This window comes from Meleagris gallopavo, chromosome 1 (assembly GCF_905368555.1).
Source record: "Meleagris gallopavo chromosome 1, MGAL_WU_HG_1.1, whole genome shotgun sequence".
Lineage (NCBI taxonomy): Eukaryota > Metazoa > Chordata > Aves > Galliformes > Phasianidae > Meleagris > Meleagris gallopavo.
The window spans coordinates 164,890,729-164,903,249 of NC_139404.1; the positions used below are offsets into that span (position 1 = coordinate 164,890,729).

General features: G+C 39.0%; 1 protein-coding gene across 4 annotated transcripts in view; it reads right to left on the minus strand.

Annotated features, from left to right (window-relative positions):
* ENOX1 (ecto-NOX disulfide-thiol exchanger 1) overlaps positions 1 to 12,521 on the minus strand; it is a 365,131-nt gene that overhangs the window by 293,076 nt on the left and 59,534 nt on the right. For all 4 annotated transcript variants that reach the window (XM_085215818.1, XM_085215817.1, XM_085215815.1 and 1 more), the window contains exon 2: positions 1,666 to 1,739. The gene's annotated coding sequence lies outside the window, so the exon portion shown is untranslated. The remainder of the gene's footprint in view (positions 1 to 1,665; positions 1,740 to 12,521) is intronic.

The window sequence follows — 12,521 nt, forward strand, 5'->3', positions numbered from 1 at the left end:
ACAGGGAATAGAAGTCACAGGTGAACCGAGGCCACCTGCCCTACTAATAGCAGCAGCTTCCTGCTCAAAACAAGAAGCAGGTTCACATATTTGTTCTGCAGTTGGGCTCAGACGTAAGCTGCAACACAGATGTTCACAGGGCACAAAGGGGACGCCCAGCAGAGCTGGCTGCAAAAGAAAATTTACGGGAATGACAGCAAGTTTCCTTTTACAGCAGGCTCTCTAGAGAGGCAGAAAAAGGGAAGCTCATTCTGCTATGATTTTTTTTCTGAAGCTCCTCCTTGTGAAAGATCCCACCGCTGCCAATCTCCAGAGACTGAAAATGAATTAGAACGAGAGGGAAAAAGCAAAAGCCATGGGAAAGAAAAATAAAGAAGCAAAAGACAAAACAAAACAGAACAAATGAGACAGAAATGTATCACAAAGAGGGAGGGCATAGAGAAAAAGGGGGGAAGTAAAGGCACATCACAAAATTGGAGAAATATTAAGAAAAAAATAAGAAATAGGGTTCAGGTCTTTTGTACGCACTCTGAAAACATCATAAAACATAACATCCTCAAACAGACCTCAACACAGGCCTGAACATCCAGTAGATCCAGAAGTAGGACAATCATACATTAAGTAAACCAAGCAAGTATCTGACCCCATACACAAAATGGAGACAGTAGTTCTCCAGTTTCTGTCAAGCACCTCAGGACTTACAGAGGAAATACAGTATGAAAATACTTTGCATTCTAATTCTTATACAAGAAGCAACTTCTTTCACAATCCATCTCTTGAGACTCCTACGTCAAAACCTACTCCTGAATTTTATTCCATAAGAACAATTCAGCCTCTATGCCAATATAATTTCTTCAAAGTTTCTTGCACAGATCAAAGTAAGTTCAGTTGTTACATCCACACATTTGAGAAACCTTTTCCTCTTTAGAGCTGCGATGCAAAAACTGTCAGATTCTCTAAACTCTTTAGAAAGAATAAAACCTTCCACATCTTCTTGTTTTCCCTTCTCCGCTGCGAGGAGCTCAGCAGCATTTCAAGCATCATAAAGTGTGACCTGAGTTTTAAAAAAGAAATCACCTAAAAAATTTCTTCATTATATGCAAGAATGTACTTCTCAAATTGCCTGAATATTTTCTGTAAATGTTCCAAGTAAATTACCAGCTTCACTGAAATTTTTGAGAAAATTTCCAGGAACTTCACCATGTCCAAAATTTCAACCTTTATGGCCCTTTTCTTCAAGCATTTAGTCACATTCATACCTTAACTACCATCAGCACTCTCAAAGAAAACCAAATGAAACACAGACAAAAGCTATTTAAAGCACAGCCTTAAGTACAGGAGAACTGAGTAGAGTCACTTCTTTCAACTCACTTTATTTCCAGAGCTTCTCACTTGCTCATAGAGACTTTTCCCTTCATTTTGAAGATAAATTTGTACATTTGGCTACACACTTCTCTCTGAGTAGCAGTGAGCATCATGCACTTCCCAATTTCTGCCATAAAAATACCACGTGTTATTGAAAATTCAGCCTGCAAAGATCCATCATACTGTCCCATTCACGGTAAATTAGATTTATCAAGAGCTTTACAAAGTTTAGCATTAAACAAAACTCAAATATATTCCAAATCATCCAGCACAAAGTATGAATGTATCTACTGCACTTACCTATTTATTGCAGGTATTCTCCAAGTTTCGAGAAGCATATAACCCAAAACTGTTCCAAATTCGGAGTCCAAAATCTGGAAAGGAGAAAATATGTACAAGTCACTAAAAGAACAAAGCTGAAGGCTACAAATGAAGAGAAAAAACATCACTGTATTTGGAAATGAGTTTATGAGCTGATCCTGCTACAGTTGCACATCACATGGGATGTTGTGGATGATAAAACTGATGGTACGATAACTTAAATTTTACACATATAATAATAGACAGGTCCTTAGGTGACTTCTACATATAAATTCAAAATTAGTAAAAAGCTCTGAAAGTACATCAAATTTCCAAACAGCAGTTTTGCTACAACTATCTGTAATGAAAGAACAAAAGCAACATTGTCAGTATGCAAAACCGATGATGGCATAGAAAAAAATAAGAATGTATGAGGAAACCACAAACATCCCTATGTTCATTTAAGCAATTTTCTGCTTTAATTTGCAGCAGGACAGCAGTGGGAACAGGGAAACCACATGAAAAAATCAAGGACATCATCATGTGCATTCATTCTGTGTCCAAAAATGCTGAATGGGGCAGTTCTGCTACAGATGTGAAATTCTAAACGCTTACATTTTTGTAAGCATATGTAACACTTAATTACAATTAGTCCTAGAGTATCTGTAAGTTTTCCTGGTCATTCCTGCACAGTGACACAGAGAGTAAGGCATTTCATAAGAAAGCAAAAAAAAGAAAGAAGATACATTAGGAGAAAGAAACAGGCTCAGCAGACCAGGACAAGACATAGGGAAAGGAAAAAAAAGAAGAAAACTAGCTAACATGTCCAAATGCTCTTGGTCTGATCTTTGCTCTGGACAGTGATTTCTGAAATGACCTCATCAGCTTCACCAACATGAACAGATGCTGTACTGAGTATTTCTATTGCACCAACAGCATCTTTGAATTCTGAAGCAGGAAACAGTCTTCCACACAGTGCTGCAGAACAGCCACAACTCTATAGAAACCTCAAGTACACATTATAAAAAGCCTTGCCTCTTTCCTTTCTCCAAAATTTTTTGAGCTTTTGCCTGCAGCTGCACCACTGGTACCCACCGCATGATTCCCAGCATCAGCAAAGTGAATCACCTCAGTAGTTAGATGAGTCAGTCAAAGAGCAGCCCATGCCCACTACGTATTAATGGTCACCTGGCTGGGAACACTTGGGTGCTGCAGCTGAATAGCAGGCAATTTCTTCTCCAAAGGCTCTACCCACCAAAGGAGTCCTAGATTTCCTCTGTTCCCTTCTGTGAGCTGGTAATTTTCAAGCAGGGAGACAAAATGTAAATATCAGCATGGATAATTATTTCACTGCTCTTTTTTTTTTTTTTGCAAGATAATCAGACATAAAGATAAGGCTGTCTCTGTGAGGCAGAAGCAATAGAAATTTTTATCCAGCCACTGCATGAAAGATTCTGCCAATTCTTCTTACAAAAGCAACAGTTCACTGATTTGTAGCTGCTGCCTACTTTCATGTGTAAGAACAACAACTACAGAAATCCCTCACAGGTCTTCTCTACATATTTTCAGGCAATCTCTATAAATATGACAATAGCTAGGATTATTTATTCTATACACTATCTTGCCATTCCTGCTGCTGATGTCAATCACAGAGAAACCAGACTCAGCAGCTCAGACTGCATCACAGGAAGGCACGAGTAATGCCACATCTCTGCCCTTCACATCTCCTATTCAATTCCCCAAAAGAGACTTCCACAATAGGGAGCAGAGGAATCACAAAGAGAATTCCATTAATGTTAATGTATAAATCAGCAAATACCACCTCCAAAAGCAGTAGGGGCTGTTTACAAGATCAAAGTGTGGCCAAAGTTTTCTCTTTATCTTTTGAAATAATGTCTTCTGCTTTTCTGCAATTACTTCTCCAGCAATCAGTTTTATAATACTTTGCTCACATAAATATATTTCCTACACTATGCTTTGGGTTGGAACTAGATGATCTAGTCTTGAGTTGATACCCCATCTCTGGAGACTTCCAAGGTGAGGCTGGATCAAGCCCTGGGCAACATGATGTAACTGTGGTGTCCCTGTTCATTGCAGGGGAGTTGGACTAGATAGTCCTCAGAGGTCCCTTCCAACTCTGAGGATTCTATCATTCTATGGTCTTTAAGGTCCCTTCCAACTTAAGCTATTCCATGGTTCTCTTTTTCCCCTCATCTCTTACCCACTTTAATGATTGCATGTTTCATCCTCTGCAGTGGACTATAAGCCCTCATACTGCCACAACTGAATAGGAGTTATCACTCACCATGAGGCATCAAAATGCATGCTGATGCCAGGATGCAAGTATCTTAAGCTGAGTGGTCTTTATGATGGGCAGTAGAATCTAAGTTTTGTCAAGTACCCAAGTAAAACCCAAGAGCAGTCAAGAACAACAAAACATCTGTTGTAAAGGTAACCTTGAAAACATGAACCAGGTGTAAAATTCTCCTGATGTGATAATGCATGAAACAATATCACTCAAAGACATGTCTCAAGGGATTGCTGACCTGGGAACTTCTTATCACATATTTATAGGGAAGCATCATGAATTACTGCATGGCTGAGGCAGTTCTGTGGCAGCCAAACTTTGCAACCAAAGTTAAAAAAAATTACACACAGATACATACACACAATGTGCTGTGCATAACATTATCAGCTTTTATTTTAGAAGTGACCACCCATCTATCTGTTCCAAAAGATCTCATAGGGTTATTAAAAGATGCCAAGGAAACTTTGTACTTGTAGTACACTTTCTATCTTTAATAACACCAGCTGTCACTTCTGCAAATGCACCATGCCCTCCACAGTTATCCCATATTCTGCAAACACCAAAAAAGCCCCCAAACCCTCCCACAGTTATTAACATCTGCTTCATTTACTGATACTGACAAACTGAAGGACAAAGGCATGATTTAACAGATTGTTCTGTGCAAAGAAACAATGCAGTTCACAAAAGGATTCATCAAATGCCCCTGTCAGAAAGCCTTACAGAGCACAGCTTAATGAACGTATGCAAATTGCTGTAATATATAAAATGTCTGCTACCACTTCAACAAGTAATGTGCTTATGAAATCTATAGAGAATGGAAGATAGATCAATCCAATTTGTCTTTGAAATAAAGCGATTTGGTTTCCTCAAGATAATTTCAATCTCTTTTTTTTTGAATGCCTTGTGGCATGACAGCGATACATTACATACAACGAACTACCACTTTAGACCCTAGAAGATGTGATTATTCAATAGAAAAAGCACCAGACAAACTGGAAGCCCACTGGTACACTTCAATATTTTCCTTCAATGTTTTGACATGCTGGCAGTTCTAACAAATTGTTATTTGCAAGCCTTACTGCATTTAAACAACCTCAATATTTTCTGAGTCGCTTGATACGGGGCTGAAGCCTGAGTGCAAGTTGGGATAATATTTACCCCATGAAGAACTGTTCTGATCTGACAGCACATCAAAAAACAATGTCCAGCCAGGACATAAAATACAATTAAATCCACCCTCTATAATTGTAATGAAAAAATAATAGAACAGCATAGTGGTCTCACCAGAAACTACGCGAAATTGCTGGATCTTGACTTTCCTATTTAGGCCTAGAAAGGTGTGGAAGAGATGGTGTGCCAGATGGCACTTTGATGTACCATGGTTATATCCTTTAAAGACCTTTTTTTTTCTCTCAACACATCTGTCAGAAGGAGTCGAGGTACAAGCAGTGATGCACTGGGGCTCCAATGGTCTACATCATTTTTTTCTGCACTGTTTGGTTTTTTTTTTTTTTTTTTTTTTAAGGGCACTTCTCACCTTTTGCAAAAAGCATTCTGAGCATCATCTGTACCAACAAAAAACTGATCCCACTTCAGAGCCAACTGAACACTTAATAAAAACTATGAGTGCTTATTATTTTATTCCAGTTGGTGTGTCTACTTACTTGCATGTAAATGAGTGTATATAGTGAGGTGAGAGGAAAAGAGGAAAAGGGAATTTTTTGAGGTTTTGCTTTATTTTATAATTTTGACCACCTTTGTATGCTTTCAGAAGCTCCAGTCATCCAAAGGCTGCAAATACAGAGCAGAAATAATCTGGCCTCTTCATCTTCCTTTCAGTCACATTTCTCTGGAGTCTGGGATGGAAAAAGTCCAGGTAATGGTCTGCCAGCTCTTTTACATGCTATTTATTAGATCTAAAATTTTCCAGCTGGAAGGTGTCCATTGCATTCTACAGAATGCTAGTTTTCATAGGAAATAAAAGGAACTCTAGTGCTGGGAGCGCAAAAGGGAAACAAACAAGCACTTTCTAAGTAACACTTTACTGGGTGATTCTTCGCTCATTTACGCTCACAGTGCGAGTATGGTGAGAATGTTTGCTGATAGTCTTACAAGAAAAGAATTCCCCTGCTCATAACAATTGTCTAATAAATAAACAGCTTCAACTCTTACATCATCCATTATGTATTTCACATTACTGTATAAGTAATTACTATCAAAGACAGACTCAAGTTTTGCTCACTGCCTTAGGCAAAATGACTAAATTGGACAGTACTCAGTGCAGGATTTTCAAATCACAGGAGAGCAGATTTTACACCAAGAATTATCTAAACTGTATCACGGAGCTCAGGCTGAAGCACCATGTCAGAAGTGTGTTGTGATCTCCTCATTTCACAGGCATTAATTTGTAAATACCCTTCCATTTTGCTACACTGAATATGCATATCGGACACTATGGATAAGCTCTTTATTTCTCTGTAAAGAGTATACACTGAAATAACTGCAACTTTTTCAAGAATTGGGTTCGTATCCAGCAATTAAGAGGTGAGACCCTTAATAATTGATATCAGTTTCAGATGCCAGGTAGTAACATTTAACAAAGCAGGCTGTTCTCATTTTTACATCTTTTTTTGTATTAAAATTTACAAGATGGTGGGATTTCTGGCTTCCCTTTACATTCAGTTGAAGACTGAAACCTGGGAATAAATGGACATGCCAAGCCTTCCTTTATTATACCTCATTTTTCAGAATTACCCTTTCAGGTTCCATGATTACCATTCCTATTTTAAATTTGTTCTTTTTAACATAAATCTACAAGTACAGAAAAATGTCTCCCCTTTTGACAGTACAGTGAGGCCGGCAAGTTCACAGTTGGTGTAGTTAATAAAGGCAAATTAAGGAAGCTCTATCTCATACCTTCTCTCTTATCTCCTGAACCCATGTGAAGTTATACTAATTATCCTAACTAAAATTAAACATTCTAACTTTTCTCTGGAAGAGAAGGAACAGATTATTCTTGGGAGCCAATCTTCTTACAGCTCCCCTAAGATACAACACCTAATAGATTTCAGAGAGAAAAAAAAGCTGAGCCTCCTGTACAGATTTCAGTTTCAGTCTAATGAAACTGCTTCAATAAAGTGTATTAACCTGTACACCACCATTGACAAAATTACAGTCACACTGTGTGCTACACAATAATGCAATAAAACATTTTTTTAACCTATTACTTTGCGGGGTGTTTTATTCCTTCTTCAACAACATTAGTATTTAAAGTCTGGGTTCTCTGCTTCAACCAAATAGGTAGGAAGTGGAGTCAATCAGTGTCAACACAGTCCTACAACTCAGACTCCTGCCACCCATCACAATGAGAGTATTCACCCATCGCTGTTACAGACAGAGTAACCACACTGGACAGCAGTTTAATCAATACAGCAAATGGTTTCTGGGACTATCCTGAACTGACAGTGAAGTAGATTAGAAAGTGAAATCCTTTCTTTGATTGTCTTCTTGGCAAGCTAGTACAAACCAATGTTCCCTAAAATGAGAAGATATATAAGAATGCAGGCCATTCTGGACTCAAAGAGCTAATTTTGAATGGCTGACAACATCCATTTTCCACGACTGGATTCTCCAGGTGATCTGTGGGAAAAAGTGGAGAACGGCACCCTGCACTGCCTCAGAAACATCACCTACATTGCAAAGATTCCAAACCCAAAACACTTCTGGGAAAGAACAAAGAGTTGAGCAACTTAACTGTGGCAGGTACTTCTGAAGGGAAGCAGTCCTCACCTCCCCTGATACAGGCAGAAGACACAACCATTGCGTTGGGGTAGACAGTGCAGAGCCTATGCTACCCTGATGCATCCCTGCAGATGGTCTGAGATCTGCAGGTGTGCTTTCATCATTGAGGTCTACAGACTGGAATAGAAATCCAGTATGGAAATACACACTTTTATTTTTTTTTTTCTATTTTAAAAGAAAGGCAGAAAAACCACTGCTTCATTCTGAAAGACTTGGTAAGCAATTCAATGCTTTAGATGGAACACATTTCAAACCCTGCCCTTCTTCAACAGCAGTGACGACTACTGAGAAAATCCTGTTCAAATAATCACAAAGAGGAGTTCTAATAAATTAAACGTAGATTACATTTTTCAGGATTAAGTCTTATGGGGACAACATAGGTAAGTTTGGCATGCCTATGACATTCAGTTGTCTGGGAAGGTCCTTAAATAAAATCCAGCATTGTAATATCTGAAGATTAGGTTAGCACATAGCTGCATAAGAGGACAAACCATTCAGAACCAGTCATCAGTAAAGGTCAGCCTCAGGAATCACAAGTGGGTCAAGAAATCCATAGAAGAAAAATCATATGCTTTTTCAAAGGAGGATCACCCTTGTCCTCATTAAAACAGACAGCCACTGTAATGGAAGCCAGCAACAACTCGCAGGTGTTTGGTCACAGTTATTTTTAGCTTTAAAGAATGGCCTACTTTCCTTCTTGTCTCATAAGTAAGCTGTGAAGGGAAGCAGGATCAAGAACTTAGAAAGGAGCCTAGGAAGCCCTTCTCAGCAGTCATTTGTGCCTTCTGCTTGAAGTGGAGGACAGGCACCAAGACGTTATGCACTGAAAAAACACAAATGATGAGGAGTAGCACACAGAGGTTGTTAGCAGACAGACTAGTGGCAGAATGAGTTCACATCACGACGATACAATAGTATAAGGATAGAGGAGCAGGTTTAAGCAAAGGTAGCTAAAAATGCTACCCCTGCCCAACACACACTCCTCCAAGCCCTTCTCATCTCCAAGACAGTGATGCTTCAGAGTTAAATATCCCAAAACAATCCTGTACTATGTCTGTTAGCATTAGGATGAAGCTGTGGTAGCCTGTGAGGATTGCATGCCTATACGAATGATGAGGATAGCTGCATTTTGCTCCTGTTACTGTGAGTTAAGAGCAGAACCTGATGTCTGCCAAGTTTTCAGCAGGTTTTGGCTGAGAAAGGTTTGAGTACATTGTTTGGGCAGCAGTACTTGAAGGAGTGCAAAACCCAGGGGGGCAAACTTGGTTCTTGTCTAGTTCCTGATCTTGCTTCGTTCAGGAGGGTCACACAGTATTTGCTCCCCAGAAACACACACACCGTACAATTCCTTCCTAACAACAACAAGAAAAGACCAAAATCAAGAGATTCTGGGGGGAGGAAAGCAGCTGACATCCCCATCTCCAAGGCCTGGCAACAGCAATTAATTTCTTATGCTGACCTCTCATACTGAGTCTTCCTGGCACCTCTAGCAAACAGCAGACTCCATGAAACACAGGATTCAACACACAACAGATTATGGTATCAGCATATGAACAGTTGTCAGCCTCCTTTCTCGTTCCCCTTTGGTACTACTATGACTGGATATTCATATTGTATGCACAATTTTATTTTTCATAAACTGCTGTAAATGTTTATATGCGTGATAATGCATAATGCAGAAAACCTTGTACAAATTTACCAAATTCTATCTTCAATCTACTTTAATAATGTGTTTGGAGTTTATTCTAGAACTTCAGAACTTCACCTCTTGGGATGTCTGAAAAATTTATTTTAATTTTCAGTCTAAATTCTTTCAGGATTAATTAATAAACATGTTAACTTGCACTGATATTATCCCTCAATTTCAACAGCTCTTCTCCCTCTCTGATATTTACTCTCAAAACGTATTTAGAACAAAGTTTCTGCCAGGATGCTATATACCAATTACAGGGAATGGAGACTTAGCATATTTTGCCATCAAGCCTGCCAGAAGGGAACCAGCTACTGGGAAACCATAATTTAACTTTTTTTTTTTTCTTTCTAATGAACAAAACACAGATGCTGATTTCTTTTCCAAGTTATTCCATTTTAAGTTTGGAATGATTACAGCTGCATGGTAACCTATGGCTAGCTAAAAGGCAAGGATTGCACCTGAGTAGTCATCTGCCTGGGGCTACATGTTAAATGCAGTTTGGATTCTGAGCACAAAGCTTTCAGCAAAGGACAAATATGTAGGGGAGAAGGGGAGAAGAATAAGTACCTGCCATGCAGCAGCCATCTTACTAGAGGACCTGGAAAGTGAAAGACACTGGCTATAGCCTTCTTCCAACCCAGAGTGACTGGAAAACCTAAGCAGCTGACACCTAGATCCTCTGCTCTCTACAGGTAAGTGCTGTACTTGTTCCATGTCCATGCAGAAGGCAGTTTTATCCACTCTCCAGTTTTTCAGTGTAACCATCATACTTCTACATAGATTTCAGTGCCACTCAGATGTGTTGGGAAGATCTCAGCACACCCAGTACATTAGGCTTCACTGGACTAAGCTCCCCAGTGCTGTCTTCAGTATTCAGCATTACTGTGGAGAACATCAAGACTTCTCTCTTCTTGTATCTCAACGTGCACAAAATTTGCCTTTGAATACCAAAGGAAGTCTTTGGTCCAGGACAGAAGGACTGATGAGTGTAATTCAGGTGGCCCTCTGGCACAGTTGCTCTGTATTGATCTCCATAACTTCAGCACCAGGGTGAAGAATTTGTCTCACCAACTGCAGATGTCAATATTGGAACACATCTCCTTGGGCTATCCTTAATTGAGAGAGAAAAATAGGTATCTTGAAGGCTCAATTCTTCTCATCATAACATGGATATATAAAATGACTTAGATGAATTACACCCAACTATAGGATCCAATGATCACAAAAGGAACCTAGGGAGAATACCTTTGATGTAGGCACTCACACTAGATAACTCAAGGTTGTTTAGACAAGTCTTACTGCTGAAGTTTGCCTCAGGAGAGCTGCCATTCAGACAAATTACAGATCTGAAGTCAAAAATGGGAATTCAAAAGATGGGTTTTCAATGACACCAGGATCTAATCTGTAAGTCTTTATTCAGTCCAGCCTTTTCTTGTTGAATTTTAAATATAAGAATTTAAGATTTGGCTTAATGATAGCTGCAATAAATGTTATCATTAATCTAGGAAGATTGATTTATTAGAAAATATTAAAATAACTAAATATGTATAGCTTGACTAAAGCCACAGTTGAAAGAGAAGCATGATAATTATCTACAAGCTCTGGAAGGATGTGCACACTAAGGATTTATTATTTTTTTTTTTAATAGGGATTTTCAGGAAACTATAGCGAAGAGTAATGTGATTATACTGAGCAAAGTAAAATTTAGGCTGACAGGAAAAAAAAAATCCTAATAATGAAATGTATTCTATTGTAGAATAATCTTCCAAAGGAAATTGGCTGAAGTCCAATCACATCTAAAGCCAAGTGGACAGAGATCCATAGAGAACAATCCTGCATTAGCTGCAAGACGGGCCAGATGACTCAACAGCATTTTTTAATTTTTAAATTCCTATCATTCCACTGTACAAAATAATCCAATAAGTCAAAGTGAGAGGAAAGTAGGCTTAGTATCAACTACACGGCTGTCTCTTCTCTGAGGTCTGCATAGAGCAATCAGTGTGTCTTGCAGGAGGAAAGGAACATCTGTATGCAGTCAGAATACCTTGCTAATTTGGTGCTACAAAGTTTTATGCTTTCTGTCCCCTTCTCCTCCTTGTTCCACTCACTAATAAAATGGCATTACTACAAAAATCGACCCTGCGTTGTAAATGTATCAATCATGATTTTTGCTGCACCAGCTCTCATAATTGGTTTAAGCCTTCTTGATCTCAGATGTCAATTGCTGTTAAACAAAACACAAAAAATAAATAGCCTGCAGGCACATATTTCCAACGAAATAATCTTGCCACATGTTGATCTGCAAGGATTATAGTAACAGTGTTTCATAAAGTTACAACACTCATTTTTAAAGCTGTCCAATAGTTTACTCTAATTTTGAAGTGGCTTTGACAGTTATAGCTAAAAAATCTTGCCAAGCATCTGTGTTAATATACCCTCTGTTCTCTGCTGCACTGCAGCAGCAAAAATAACAGGAGTCTTCTTACAGAATGACTAGTCAATTCAATTGTGGATTTGGTTTCCCTCACCAGGGACTTTTAGATAGTCTTAACAATCCATATAAAAAGAATATTTTCTGAATAAAGTGTTTTCAACTGTAACTCTGGCTTTCTCCAATCCATTGCAATTCCATTTTTCCCACAGCAGTCTCACTCTGTAACGCAGACCAAATCTCTTCTACCTACTTCACAAGTGGCCTGAGATTCAGAGAATGTATTTACGTTGTGTCATGAGAGATGTCTGTTCCAAAAGGGATCTTAAAAGAACACCACCACCTGAGCATCATGGAATCATGGAACAGGTTGCCCAAGGAGGTTGTGGATGCCCCATCCCTGGAGGCATTCAAGGCCAGGCTGGATGTGGCTCTGGGCAGCCTGGTCTGGTGGCTGGCGACCCTGGCACATAGCAGGGGGGTTGAAACTAAATGATCTTTGAAGTCCTTTTCAACTCAGGCCGTTCTATGATTCTATGGCGATTCTATGAATCTCCACGTTGTACCTTTTTTTTCTCCTTGACTTTTTTTTTTTTTTTTCCTAAAGTGGTCAGCAACAGCGC